The sequence below is a fragment of the Zalophus californianus genome, chromosome 8 (genome assembly GCF_009762305.2).
Source record: "Zalophus californianus isolate mZalCal1 chromosome 8, mZalCal1.pri.v2, whole genome shotgun sequence".
NCBI classification, from domain to species: Eukaryota; Metazoa; Chordata; class Mammalia; order Carnivora; family Otariidae; genus Zalophus; species Zalophus californianus.
Genome location: NC_045602.1, coordinates 68,838,249 through 68,850,868, shown reverse-complemented (window position 1 = coordinate 68,850,868; position 12,620 = coordinate 68,838,249). Strand labels below are relative to the sequence as shown.

The 12,620-nt window shown below is 35.8% G+C and overlaps 1 pseudogene; it reads right to left on the bottom strand.

Moving 5' to 3' along the window:
* Positions 1 to 5,561: 5,561 nt before the first annotated feature.
* LOC113938647 lies at positions 5,562 to 6,107 on the bottom strand (annotated as a pseudogene).
* Between the last annotated feature and the right edge of the window lie 6,513 nt (positions 6,108 to 12,620).

The following is a 12,620-nucleotide window of genomic DNA, read 5'->3' as shown; positions in this document are numbered from 1 at the left end:
GAACTCAAGTTTCCAGTCATAGCAGATCCAGTGAACTCAAAATCAGAACCTCCACACCCAAAGCTCAAATGATTGCAGCCTTGACTATCATCCTGGTTGCAGTTTTATGGAAAATCTAAACCAGGACCAGCCAGGTAAGTTGCTTCCAGATTCTTAATTCACAGAAATTGTACAACATTAAATATTCATGGCTATGTTTTGGCATAAGTGGCTGTGCAGCAATACGTAAATAATTAGAAATAATTCTACTATGTTATTTTGTAAAAGTTTAACTTGGTTATCATAAAACTGCAGATGACTTTATCCTTAGCTAGTAGTCAAGGTTTTCCAGAGCAATAGAACTATATATATATATATATATATATATATATATATATATATATATATATATACATATATATATAAAGAGACTTATTTTAAGGAATTGGCTCGCACAATTAAGGAGACTTGGTGAGTCCAAAATATAATGGAGGAGGCCAGCAGGCTACAGACTCAGGCAAGAGTTTCAGTTTGAATCCAAAGGCAGTATGTGGGCGGGCAGAATTTCCTCTCCCTCAGGGGAGGCCAGAGTTTTGTTCTATTCTATTCAAGGCTTCAATTGACCGGATTCCTTTAGAGGCCCATCCACATTATGGTGGACAATCTGCTTTATTCAAAGTCTATGCATTTAAAAGTAAGTCTCATCCAAAAACCTCCTACAGAAACATGTAGAATAATGTTTGACCAAATATCTGGGCACTGTGACCCAAGCAATTTGACACATAAAATTAACCATCACAGCTAAGGATAGCTAAAACAGTTAGCTTAAATTTGAATTCATCCAGTATTAATGAAAGACGTGGTGAGTATAATTCAGTTTCCTTATATTCATATGCAGCTACCTTCAGAAAGGATCTAGGAAGAAGCAGATAAATGGTACAGTCACACAACAAGGCAATGATTATGAAGATCAAAAAATAAGGTTGGAAACATCATGCTTTTCTTAATATTTCAGGACACAGAGCTATAAGCTCCATGGAAATAAATATATATAATATAAAAGCAACAACTTGTGAGAAAAAAATTAAAAATTAATCCATCTTCCAAATTTTTCAAAATAATTTCAGATTGTGTGATATTTAAGAAAAATATTTAGATATCTGGACTTTTCATCTGCATGTTATATAATATGTAATAGGTTATCAACTTACAACTGAGTGAGTCACCCTAATATAAATAGACATTGTGATAGGCAGAATAATAGCTTCTCAAAGATGTCTAAATATTTATCCATAACCTGCAAATATGCCACCTTACATGGCAAAAGAGACGTTCCATTTGTGACTAAATTAAGTTTTTGAGATCAGGAGACTAGTCTGAATTATCCTGGTGGGACCAAGGTAATCACAAAAGGCACTTATAAGAGGAGGCAAGAGGGTCAAAGTTAGAACAGAAGATGTGACAATAGAAGCCGAGATGAGAGAGAGAGAGGGAGAGAGAGAGAGAGAGTAATTTGAAAATGCTGTATTGCTCTGATTTTGAAAATGGAGGAAGAGGGTCACAAGCCAAACAACAAGGAGTATACCCTGCCTCTAGAAACTGAAAAAGGCAAGAAAACAGATTTTTCCCTTGAGTGTGCAGAATGGACACAGCACATTGACACCTTGATTTTAGGACTTCTGACCTCCAGAACTATAAGATAAATGTGTGTTGTTTCATGCCACTAAATTTGTGTAGTTTATTATAGAGCAATAGAAAAGTTATAAAGAAATAAATCCCTACTCATTTAGAAAATAATGAGACTATAGTCATATTTAGAGAAATGACATTCAGTGAATTTCAAAGTGCATTTTTGTAACCATGGTAGACCGTAAGACTGAATACAAGTTCCAGGAGGAAGGACAGATGCCATATATTTTGTTTACCATTGTATCCCCTGGGCATAGTACATAAATAACACATACCAGATTTAAAAGAAATAGTTTTGAGAAGGATGTCCTAATAATAGATCCTTATGACACTCATTTAATATATCAAATGTCTCTGTTTTAGTGACTCCTAAATTTATAAAGATTTATTCCCTCAGGCCAATAATATTATTTTTTCATGGAATCTTAACACAAGTTTTTTTTCAGTAAATATTTGAAATAAATTAGTGTAATGTTCATGTTTGGCTTATTGCTTATAGTATACTATAAAACATCAGTGTTAGACTTTGATAAATAGAGAAGCAATAAGCCAAACATGAACATCACACTAATTTATTTCAAATATTTACTGAAAAAAAAACTGGTGACGATATTAATTTACTGTATCTTGGCTGGTCCTATTCTTCATAGTGCTATTTAACATAATGATGTGAACAGATGTGAGTCAATTTTAAGGAACCAAAAGATAAAAAGGACCCACCACAAACATCTGTATGTATCAGACACAGATGAAATAGAAGTCCTAACCTCAAAATAACTTTCCAAAATAGTTTGAGGAATCAAAAGACAAAGGATAAAAGGAGTCACCAAATTATTGCTAAAAAGTAGTTACAAATCAGCCATTTTTTATAAATAATATTTTGACTTTAAATATATAACTTAGCCTCTAAGGGGAAAAACAGCATATTTATAGAAATCTTCCCACCAGCTAATTGAAATAGCAAATGTTTACCCTGGATCAACTTATGATGGTGCCACAGTTTAACAGATTAAGATTTACAGAATGTCACTAATGGCACACAATGGTTGCAGCTGCACTATTTTGGTGATCCAGGAAGTGTGCTTGGCTAAGCAAGCACTGCATCTGCATGCTTGATGTTAACACTCGGGTCTTTTATAACTCTAATAAAGTTGACAATTTATGCATAGACATGCCAGAATCTAGAGCCAAGCAAGACAAAATCACTGAGGTTGAGGGCATAAATTTAAACTGCCTGCCAGAAACATGTGCAGCTGTATTAGGAACAGGAAGTAGATTCTACTGACACACCTGCTACAGATGCCAGGTTTGCAAGTATCTCTACTTCTTTTCTCCTGTAGACACATGCAGCACTTAGTTCATTATGGCTTACCCATGACAAAGGATGAGATTCAGAGTCAAGATTGTGCCATTCGTTCAATTTATTCAAGAAGAGAAGTGATCCCCTTGAAATTAAATTATCTTGTCCCCCAGGAAAAGTTGGATGTGTAGAGCATAATCTTTCTTTTTTCAAGCCTACTTCAGAAAACTGAACTTTACCTCTGGGTAGTCAGTCCAAACCTGGAACTAATAGCTATTCTTACCTTTAAGTGTCTGCATCAGTCATTGCTACTTCTGAAACTTCTGTCATGTGCTATCTTGTGAGAAATTAATCTGTGTTATTGCACTGTTATGTTGTCCAAGAAAAAGCCCCAGTGTTTCAGTGTGAGAAATGCTAGAGTCCTTAATTGATACTATCATGCTAGATCCAAGTAAGTCAGTCCAATCTCAGTAGTTACAAAATGTGATGGTGCAGGTGGAAATTTCTTTATCAGGAAAATGGCCTCTCCCTGTGACTTTATCTCTCTATTTGTCTAAAATCAGGAGGGAGAAAGGACTGATAACAGTTAGCTTTCTCAAACTTCAATAGTTGTTGAGAGGTTGAGAGTTTGGAGCAAAAATAGTCATGTATTAAGAAACAGAACTGAATTTTGTTCAAAATAAAATTTGAGCGTTATGGATTTGATCACATTTTAATTTCTGATCACATGCCCTAATATGAGGCAACTATGCCAGAGAACAATATTGGGAGTAAAACAGGAAACCAGTTTCCTATATTATTAAGATCGGAGTGGATCATTTCTTTTTTTTCTTTTTTTTATTGTTATGTTATGTTAATCACCATACATTACATCATTAGTTTTTGATGTATGTTCCATGATTCACTCTTTGCGTGTAACACCCAGTGCTCCATACAGAACATGCCCTCTTTAATACCCATTACCAGGCTAACCCATCCTCCTATGCCCCTCCCCTCTAGAACCCTCAGTTTGTTTCTCAGAGTCCATAGTCTCTCGTGGTTCGTCAGAGTGGATCATTTCTAAAGGCATTGTGTATTCAGACCTTAGCAAGGAAACCAGTCTGTTATTTTTAAATGACCCAGGAGTTCTAATGATAAGATGGTCTTAGAAAACAAAGATAGACAAGGCTTGGGGGAAGGAAGCAAGCAAAACTCAGGTGTTTTCTGGGTCATGCAATATGATTTGTGCCAAGGGCAGCATGGTACAGAATCAGTAAAGGAGGTACATGAGGCTCTAATGAGGCCCAACACGTCAGACAGTGCTTCAAATAAGCAACTTCACATAGAAAAATAAGTCTGAAAAATCAAAGGTATCCTGAGATTATATTTCTAAGGATTTCAGATACAGCTAGATGCAATGATTCCTATTGTTGAAACTACTGTATCCATTCGTATTCATTCATAATAAAATTATCCTTATTTTTGAAATGTTTTGTTCTCTATACATGATGAAACAACCTCCTGTAGAACATTGTATTCTTATTCTATAACCAATCACGTATTATTTTAATTAACTAAATTAACATCTCCATGACTTCTGAAAATTTGACAGGCATCAAATCAAATATACTAATATCCTAAATAGCCTAATATTATATAAAATATTCAGTGGAACGTATAAGTCATCCAAGGAACCAGCTGTTGCATTCTAGTGAAGAGCTGCCAGTCTAGCTAGAATGAAATATAGAAGGTCCCTCTGTTGATATCACTAATGTCTTCATGCTCTTTGTTTTTAGTCACTTCTATTCTGGTTGCTTGCTTTCAAAATTTAATAAATGTAGTTATTTATCCAGGGAATAAAACATTTTAGACAATTCAAGGATTTATATTAAAGATGAAAAATGTGGCTAAAGGATAATAAATATTAAAACTAATTTATAATGGTTTATTATTTATTTATTTATTTGTTTTAAAGATTACGATAATGTCAAGTTTAATCTGCCAAATATACAAGTTGGACTTGTAGAGTATGTTTTGCCTGGGTGCTGCCCAGTAAAACAGGTTTCTTCAAATGTTCAGTGGGGAGGGTTAAGAATGGGCCCTAGCGCTGGCCGGAAAGGTGGGGATGGGGCAGGGAATTGCAGAGGAGACTGGCTGGGGATGAGCCATGACCCTCAGGGACCTGGGGGCACGGGCTTCCAGACTCCAGACGACAGCCCCTCTGAGTGAGCACCCAGACAACACAGACCGGGCAGGTTGTTGTAAACTTGTCAGCAGCTGCCCGCCCCGCCCCCCAACAATCAGTCCCTACTGTGCAACCTACGGACAAATCTTCTTACCCCACCTTCAAGGCACCCCCAACAAGAGTTCTGAATTCTAAAAACAGCAAAAACATTCGAATGGTTACATATGAGATGCTGTCCCGCATCTTTCTGTCTCAAAGATAGCAGTCGCCCCCTCCCTCCAGCCCTCCCCACCATCCCCCCCAAACGATTTCTATGCCAAGATGAAGAGGAGGCCCCAGGCTGCGGGGGCTCCTTGCCGTGAAGGGCTGCTGTGGCCGCGCCAGGACCTGGCAGGGAGACTTGGCAGAGGACCTGGAGGCGCGGCCGTGCTACTTATTCAGGGACAGCGACTGCATCCGTGTTCCTGATGAAGTCGCATCATCATTTGCTTTCCTTTCTTCTTTCTTCCTGGCAGCCTCTTCCCGCTGGGTCCGGATGATCGCCAGCAGGGCAAGGTCAGCTTTGGCTTGCTCTATCTTCCCAGCTAAATGCATTTTCATGTAACGCTCTTCTGCTTTCTGCTTCTCTCGATTTCTTCTCGTTCTCTCCTTGAAAGCTCCTTGGGCCCATCCAGGTCCAGTTGTGTGACCTTTTTGGTTGTCTGTGCCACCCGGTTAGGATTCTCGATGTCGAGCCCCTCCACGCCTTTGTGCTTTTGCTGGTAATCGTCTTCTTCATCTTCACTCTCATCTGAGTCTAGGGATTTCTTCTCCTTTTTGGGGTCACCTGCAGCCCCCCTCTCTACGTTCTTCTCCTTGTTCCTCTTATTGCCTGGCCTTCTGCTTCTCAGCCTGGAGCTGTGCTTCGATCTCCTTAGGGCTTGTGTACTGCCTTGCCGGGCCTTTGTGGCCTCCCTTTCTCCCTCCTTTAGGCATCGCGGTTCCAGCCGCTACGGCGGCGGCCACAATGGTTTATTAATACCACATTGTGCAGAGCTTCAACATCCTAGTATTAATTTCCAGGTTTCAGTGTAAAATAAAATGTACACTCCGGTTTGATCCCTCTGAACATGCATTGCGTATTTATAAATTTTTTTCTGTTTCGGAGAGAACAATCAAGCTGGAAAAATATGATTTTGAATTGGTTTGATTTTCATAAAAATTTTAAAAAAATAATTTTCTGTGTAACTTATTCATATTTGAATTTTACATGCTTGTGATACAGTCCAATAATTAGGTAGTTATAAAAATTATGTAAAACTTTTTTTGTAACACTTTTATCAACAAGTATTATATGAACTTGTCTTTCATTATGGCAATCAAGAAAACTTTCATTTCTATATATTTTTAATTTATATCAGGCACTGTATGTTAACTAGTTTCCTTTATTCTATATTGCCCCAGAAGTGCATCTTTTAACAAAAAAAAATAGAAATTAGTTATTATAAAACAAAACACAGATATATGAGAATAAAGAAAGGAGATAGAAAAAGGAAATCAATATATACAAAATGTTTTATTAAATTCTAGGTGCAGTAAATGTCAAAAATTTTAAAAGAATTTACAAAATTACATTATTAGATAACCACAAAAATATACTTTAAAATATATGTAAATTAAAACATTAATTATCATTTAAAATATCTTTTAATTTAGGAGCACCTGGATGGCTCAGTCAGTTAAGCGTCCTGCTCTTGATTTTGGCTCAGATCATGATCTCAGAGTCTTGAGATGGAGCCCCGTGTCAGGCTCTGTGCTCATCAGGAAGTCTGGTTTTCTCCCTCTCCCTCTCCCTCTGCCCCTCCCCCTGCTCTTTCTCTAAAATGAACAAATCCCTTTAAAATATACATATATCTTTTAACTTAAAACTCACTGAATAAAAATAGTCAAAACTATAAAATTTCTAAAAGAAAACAGAAGAGAATAACTAGGTGACCATGGGTTGGGCAATGACGTTGTCTGTTTTTTCCCCCTTTATTTTCTCTGAGGCAAAATTCAAATGACATAAAATTAACCATTTTATAGTGTACAGCTCAGCACCATTTAGTACATTCACAATGTTGTGCAACCTTCATCTCTATCTAGTTCCAAAATATTTTCATCATCCCAAAGGAAATCCTGTACACATTAAGCTGTCCCTCTCCATTCACCTGTAATCACTAATTTGCTTTCTGTTTCTACTGATTTACCTGAATATTCAGGATATTTCATATAAATGGAATTATACAATATGTGAACTTTTGTGTTTGGCTTCTTTCACTCAGCATGATGTTTTCTTGAATCATCCATATTGTAGCATGTATTAGTACTTCCTTTTTTTGTAGTACTGAGTAATATTCCATTGTGTGGATATACCACATTTCATTTATCCATTCATCTGTTGATAGATATTGTAAATAGTGTTACCATGAACATTTACATATAAGTATTTGTTTGAGTACCTCTTTTCAATTCTTTTGAGTTTATACTTAAAAGTGAAATTGGTAGGTCGTATGAAATTCTTTTTTTTTAAGATTTATTTATTTATTTATTTGAGAGAGCGAGAATGAGAGAGAGATACATGAGGGGGGGAGGGTCAGAGGGAGAAGCAGGCTCCTCACTGAGCAGGGAGCCCGATGCAGGACTTGATCCCGGGACTCCAAGATCATGACCTGAGCCGAAGGCAGTCGCTTAACCAACTGAGCCACCCAGGCGCCTGGTCGTATGAAATTCTAACTTTTTGAGAAATGGACTAAGTGTTTCCACAGTGGCTGTACCATTTACACCTTCCATTTTCCATTTTTTTCCCTAATATTATTGTTATAGTCACTTAGTGCATGTGAAATGTTATCTCACTATGTGGCAGTAAGTTTTTTGATAAAAGATAAAAAGCATGATCTGTGAAGAAAAAAATTGTTAAGCTGGGCTTCATTAAAATAGTAACTTCTCTGAAAAAGACAGTTTAGAAAACGGCAATATAAGTTATTGACTGAGAAAAGGATATTTGCCAAACACATATCAGATAAAGGACTGGTATCCAAAATATGCAAAGAACTCTTAAAACTAAACAATAAGAAAAAAGACAATTTAATTTAAAAATTGGGCAAGATCTGAACAGACACCTCACCAAAGAAGGTATACAGATGGCAAATACACATATGACAAATGAAGCTCAACATCATTTATAATTAGGGAACTTCAGATTATACACCAATGAGGTACCATCACACACCTATTGGGATAGTTAAAATCTAAAAAACTCCGATAATACCAATTGCTGGTGAGGATGTAGAACAAGACAAACTCTCATTCATTGCTCTTGGAATGCAAAATCTATGGCCACTTTGGGAGAGTTTGGCCACAGTCTTTCTGTATGATCCAGTAATCACACTTTTAGATATTTCAACTGACCTAAAATGTCCACTCAAAACACTGCAACTTATACTTGTAACTGCTTTATTTATGAGTCAAAACCTGAGAGGAAGCCCAAAAACCAAAAAACAAAAAACTGGGAGGAACCCATCTATCAATAGGTGGATGGATAAACTGTGGTATAACCATACAATGGATAATTTTTCAGCAGCAAGGAGAAATCAGCTTTCAATGCACAAAATGACATGGAACCTAAACAGCATATTGTTAAGTGAAAGAAGTCGATATGTAAAAGGGTACATACTGTATGTTTACAAATATATGACATTCCAGAAAAGGCAAAGCTATAGAGTAAAAAGGATCTGTAGTGCTGGGAGTTCAAAGGAAGGGCATGAGAGTTGGCTACGTCAAGCACAATGGATTTCTTAGTGTGGTGAAGCTGTTCTGTATGACACTGTAATGGTGGATACAAGACATTATCCACTCGTCAAAATTCACAGAAGTTACAGCACAAAGTGAACTTTAACAAATGCAATTGAAAAACATATTTAGGAAGTTGGGTAAATCCCAGGAAAAATTCAGAGTGTGGTGTAACAGTGTAACTTTGTTACAAAGATAGGAAACAACTTCCTGGAAGGGAGTAGGGAGAAAGGCGGCTGACTATACCTGGAAGTGAGTGGGATCTGTAAGACTGGAGGTAAAACAAACTGCACACAAGCCTTGTTCTCTAATTGATGAAGTTGTTTCACAGTTGGGGTATAGATTCTAGCTATTCCCTTTTTTTCCCGAGGCAGAAACTCACAAAAATAAAACTGACCATAAAAATATCTACTGTAAATTGACCTTATTTGTTTTTATTTTGGGAAAATGCATTTTAATGATTTCAATTTCCAGAGTGAAAAAATTTTTATACTATTCTGGCCATAACATGTAAATCTGAGTCTGTACAAAATAGGTTCAATTGGGTTTACTTCAACATCTGAAAACAGAAATAACTGATATTTTGAAGTTATAGTGTTGCTTGTATTCTACTTATTTCCTTAAATAAATTCTGGTTTTATAAAGCTTATTTCTATGGAAATTGAATAAATAAAAGCATAGTTTTAAAAATAAATAATGTTCATTCCAACAAACACTGTTGATTTCCATTTACAATTGGCCCTTCTCTATTCTTTCGATTATTTATTTATTTATTTATTTATTTATTTATTTATTATGTTATGTTAATCACCATACATTACATCATTACTTTTTGATGTAGTGTTCCATGATCCGTTGTTTGTGTATAACACCCAGTGCTCCATGCAGAACGTGCCCTCTTTAATACCCATCACCAGGCTAACCCATCCCCCTACCCCTCTCCCCTCTAGAACCCTCAGTTTGTTTCTCAGAGTCCATAGTCTCTCATGGTTTGTCTCCCCCTCTGACTCCCCCCCTTCTATTCTTTCAATCTGTCTTCATATTTTCAAAGTTTGGTTTTTATTAATGTGCCCTGCACCAACACATCAATAAATTAGGAAGAAAATCATTCTTCTTGTGTATATAATATATTTAGTGGCAAGAAAAGGTTGCAACAAACAGGATGCTATTATAAAATAATGTGGCTACAACTTGTGCTCAACACAGAATCTAATAAGTTGTAAGTACATGAAAGTGGAGATAATTAACCTCTAATTCAGTAAACAAATACAAAAAACTCCACTGTTTTAGAGAGATTGGCTATAGAATGATTTTTCTTTTCAGTTCCAATCTATCTTGACAGAACTGTGTAATACACACACACACACACACACACACACACACACTTTTAGTGATAAATAGTGCAATAGTGTCAAACCAAAAAAGGGGAAGTTATTCTATAAGGAATTGAAGTTAGTTAAAATTTATTTGTCTATCTCCTCTAAGACATACAAGAGACTCAAATCTCAACATTTTAAGGTTTAAAGTAATAAAAACATGAATATGTCAGAATAAATGGTTGATGCTTTAAGTCTGTTGAGAGAATAATTTTATTTTTCTGAAGATGCAGAAGCAAAATCGATTAGGTAGCTTGAATGTACCTACAGGATTAATGTAGTTCATATTTTGATACAGACAAACCCTAATAGAGCAATGGAATATGAAGTAAGTTTGTAGTGAAATTCACCACATATTCATTATGTGTACTTAATGCATAATACTCAACATCTCGACCTCTGTGTTGCTTTCATCCCAAGACTAAGTGTTAATATTCTATGCTTGTCTCTATAGTCTAACTTTCTGACATATTGTAGAATAAACATTTTGGTTTGTGCACAGCCTCCTGTGGAAATGTTTTACCAGTCCTTTGAGTCTTCTCCGTGCTATCTGGAGTGCTAGGATAAATGCTTGCTGTGATGGGTCAGTGCACCATGGATGTCACCTGAGGGCGTGGCGGTGAAAATGTCCATTATTGATAGAGAAAATAAATAGAATTACATTAAAATCAAAACCAGCAAATAATTTAATAAACTTACCAGATCTAAACTGAATTTACTCACATTTTTTTGTAAACTCTTTTTAGTTTCCATTGTTTTCTTCTGCTCTCTTCCTCTTTCATTGTACCTTCTACAAGGTAAAAAATACTGCTTTCACTGCATAGCTTTGATATCCCTCCAGAGAGATGGATTTGTAAGTAAAAAGGTACTCAACAGAAAACAATGTATCAAATATCTACTTGTTTTTATTTTAAACTGGTGATCATTTTCACAACTAGTATATGCTGACATAACATCAAAATTTCAAAGAGGTTATAGACCTTTTTCCTAAGGGCCTTAATGATATTGGCAGTTAATTTCTGCCATGTGAAAGGTACAGCTAAAAACATTTTTCCTTGAGCTTTGGCAAGGTTTGGATGTTTTTCATGCAAAATACACTATTATGTTTTCATGTAGAAATTATCAAATTTCATAAGCAAATTAACAAAAAACAGTCACTGGAAAAAAGATGGATATAAGGGAAGACAGAATTTAGGATAACCCCTAGTTTAAATAAAAAATAAATTTAATGACATGTGTTTAAAATGTCTACTTTTCTTTAACTTCACCAGTGTTGCAAAGTGAAAAACATGCATGTATTCCTAAACTTCTTGACACATTCCACATAATTGATAATTCATATCTTTGATTGAAGAAGTAAGGAGAAAAATGAGTTTTCTGTCCAGTTTCCATTCCAAAAGTTTTGTTGAATGTGAAAGACTTCACTTTTACATTATAGATACCCTGAAGATGTCATGCCATTACTCATCAGCATTTTTGTATGATCACATTAATGGATTGTTTATTTGTTTTATGCTGAGATCCAGGCAACGAAATTGATTGAAGATGATTCACAAAGAGGAAATAGGTCAAGATGGGAAAACCTGAACTTAGAAGGAGACTGTTCTGGGTCACTAAAGTCATTGGGGGTTTGTGGTACATAGCCGAAGGACACTGGCTGCCTAGAGGTTAAGGAAGCAAGGATGTCAGAAAGTAGAAGAGCTGAAAGAGGTAGGACAAACATCAAAAATGCATTTTGTTCCTTTTGTAAATACAACTGAATCAATTAGAGCCATTCTTCAGGTTTATCATGTATCCATATCAATAAAATAAAAACAGAAATGTAATAAAAATTGAGCCAATGCAGTGTACTTATGTACATACTTTATAACTATCTGAATATAATAATTTAGTCATGTCATTTGTGTCCTAAAACATCTGCAAAAACAAAAATTTTAAAGGATGAATAAATTAGGAAATATATATCTTAATATTTTCTTTCCACTCCCCAGTCTATCTTTTTGCTCATACCCTGGTGAATAATTTGGAATCCACTGGCTCAGAAGATGGCGAAGGAGCCAGACAGACAAGAGTTTAAAATCCTATCTTTGACTATTTCTAGTAATATATTATTTTACAAGATACATATAACCTCTTTAAATTTTAGTTTAAAAAATTATTTTATGAAGTGGGGATAATAATAGGACCTATGTTATAGAATAATTGAAGGATTGAGAGGTCCCATGCCAACTGCTTCAGCACATGCTTTGCTCAGGGTGAAGGCTACCTATTACTGGTGTAGGTCAGCAAGAGTACTGTGTGC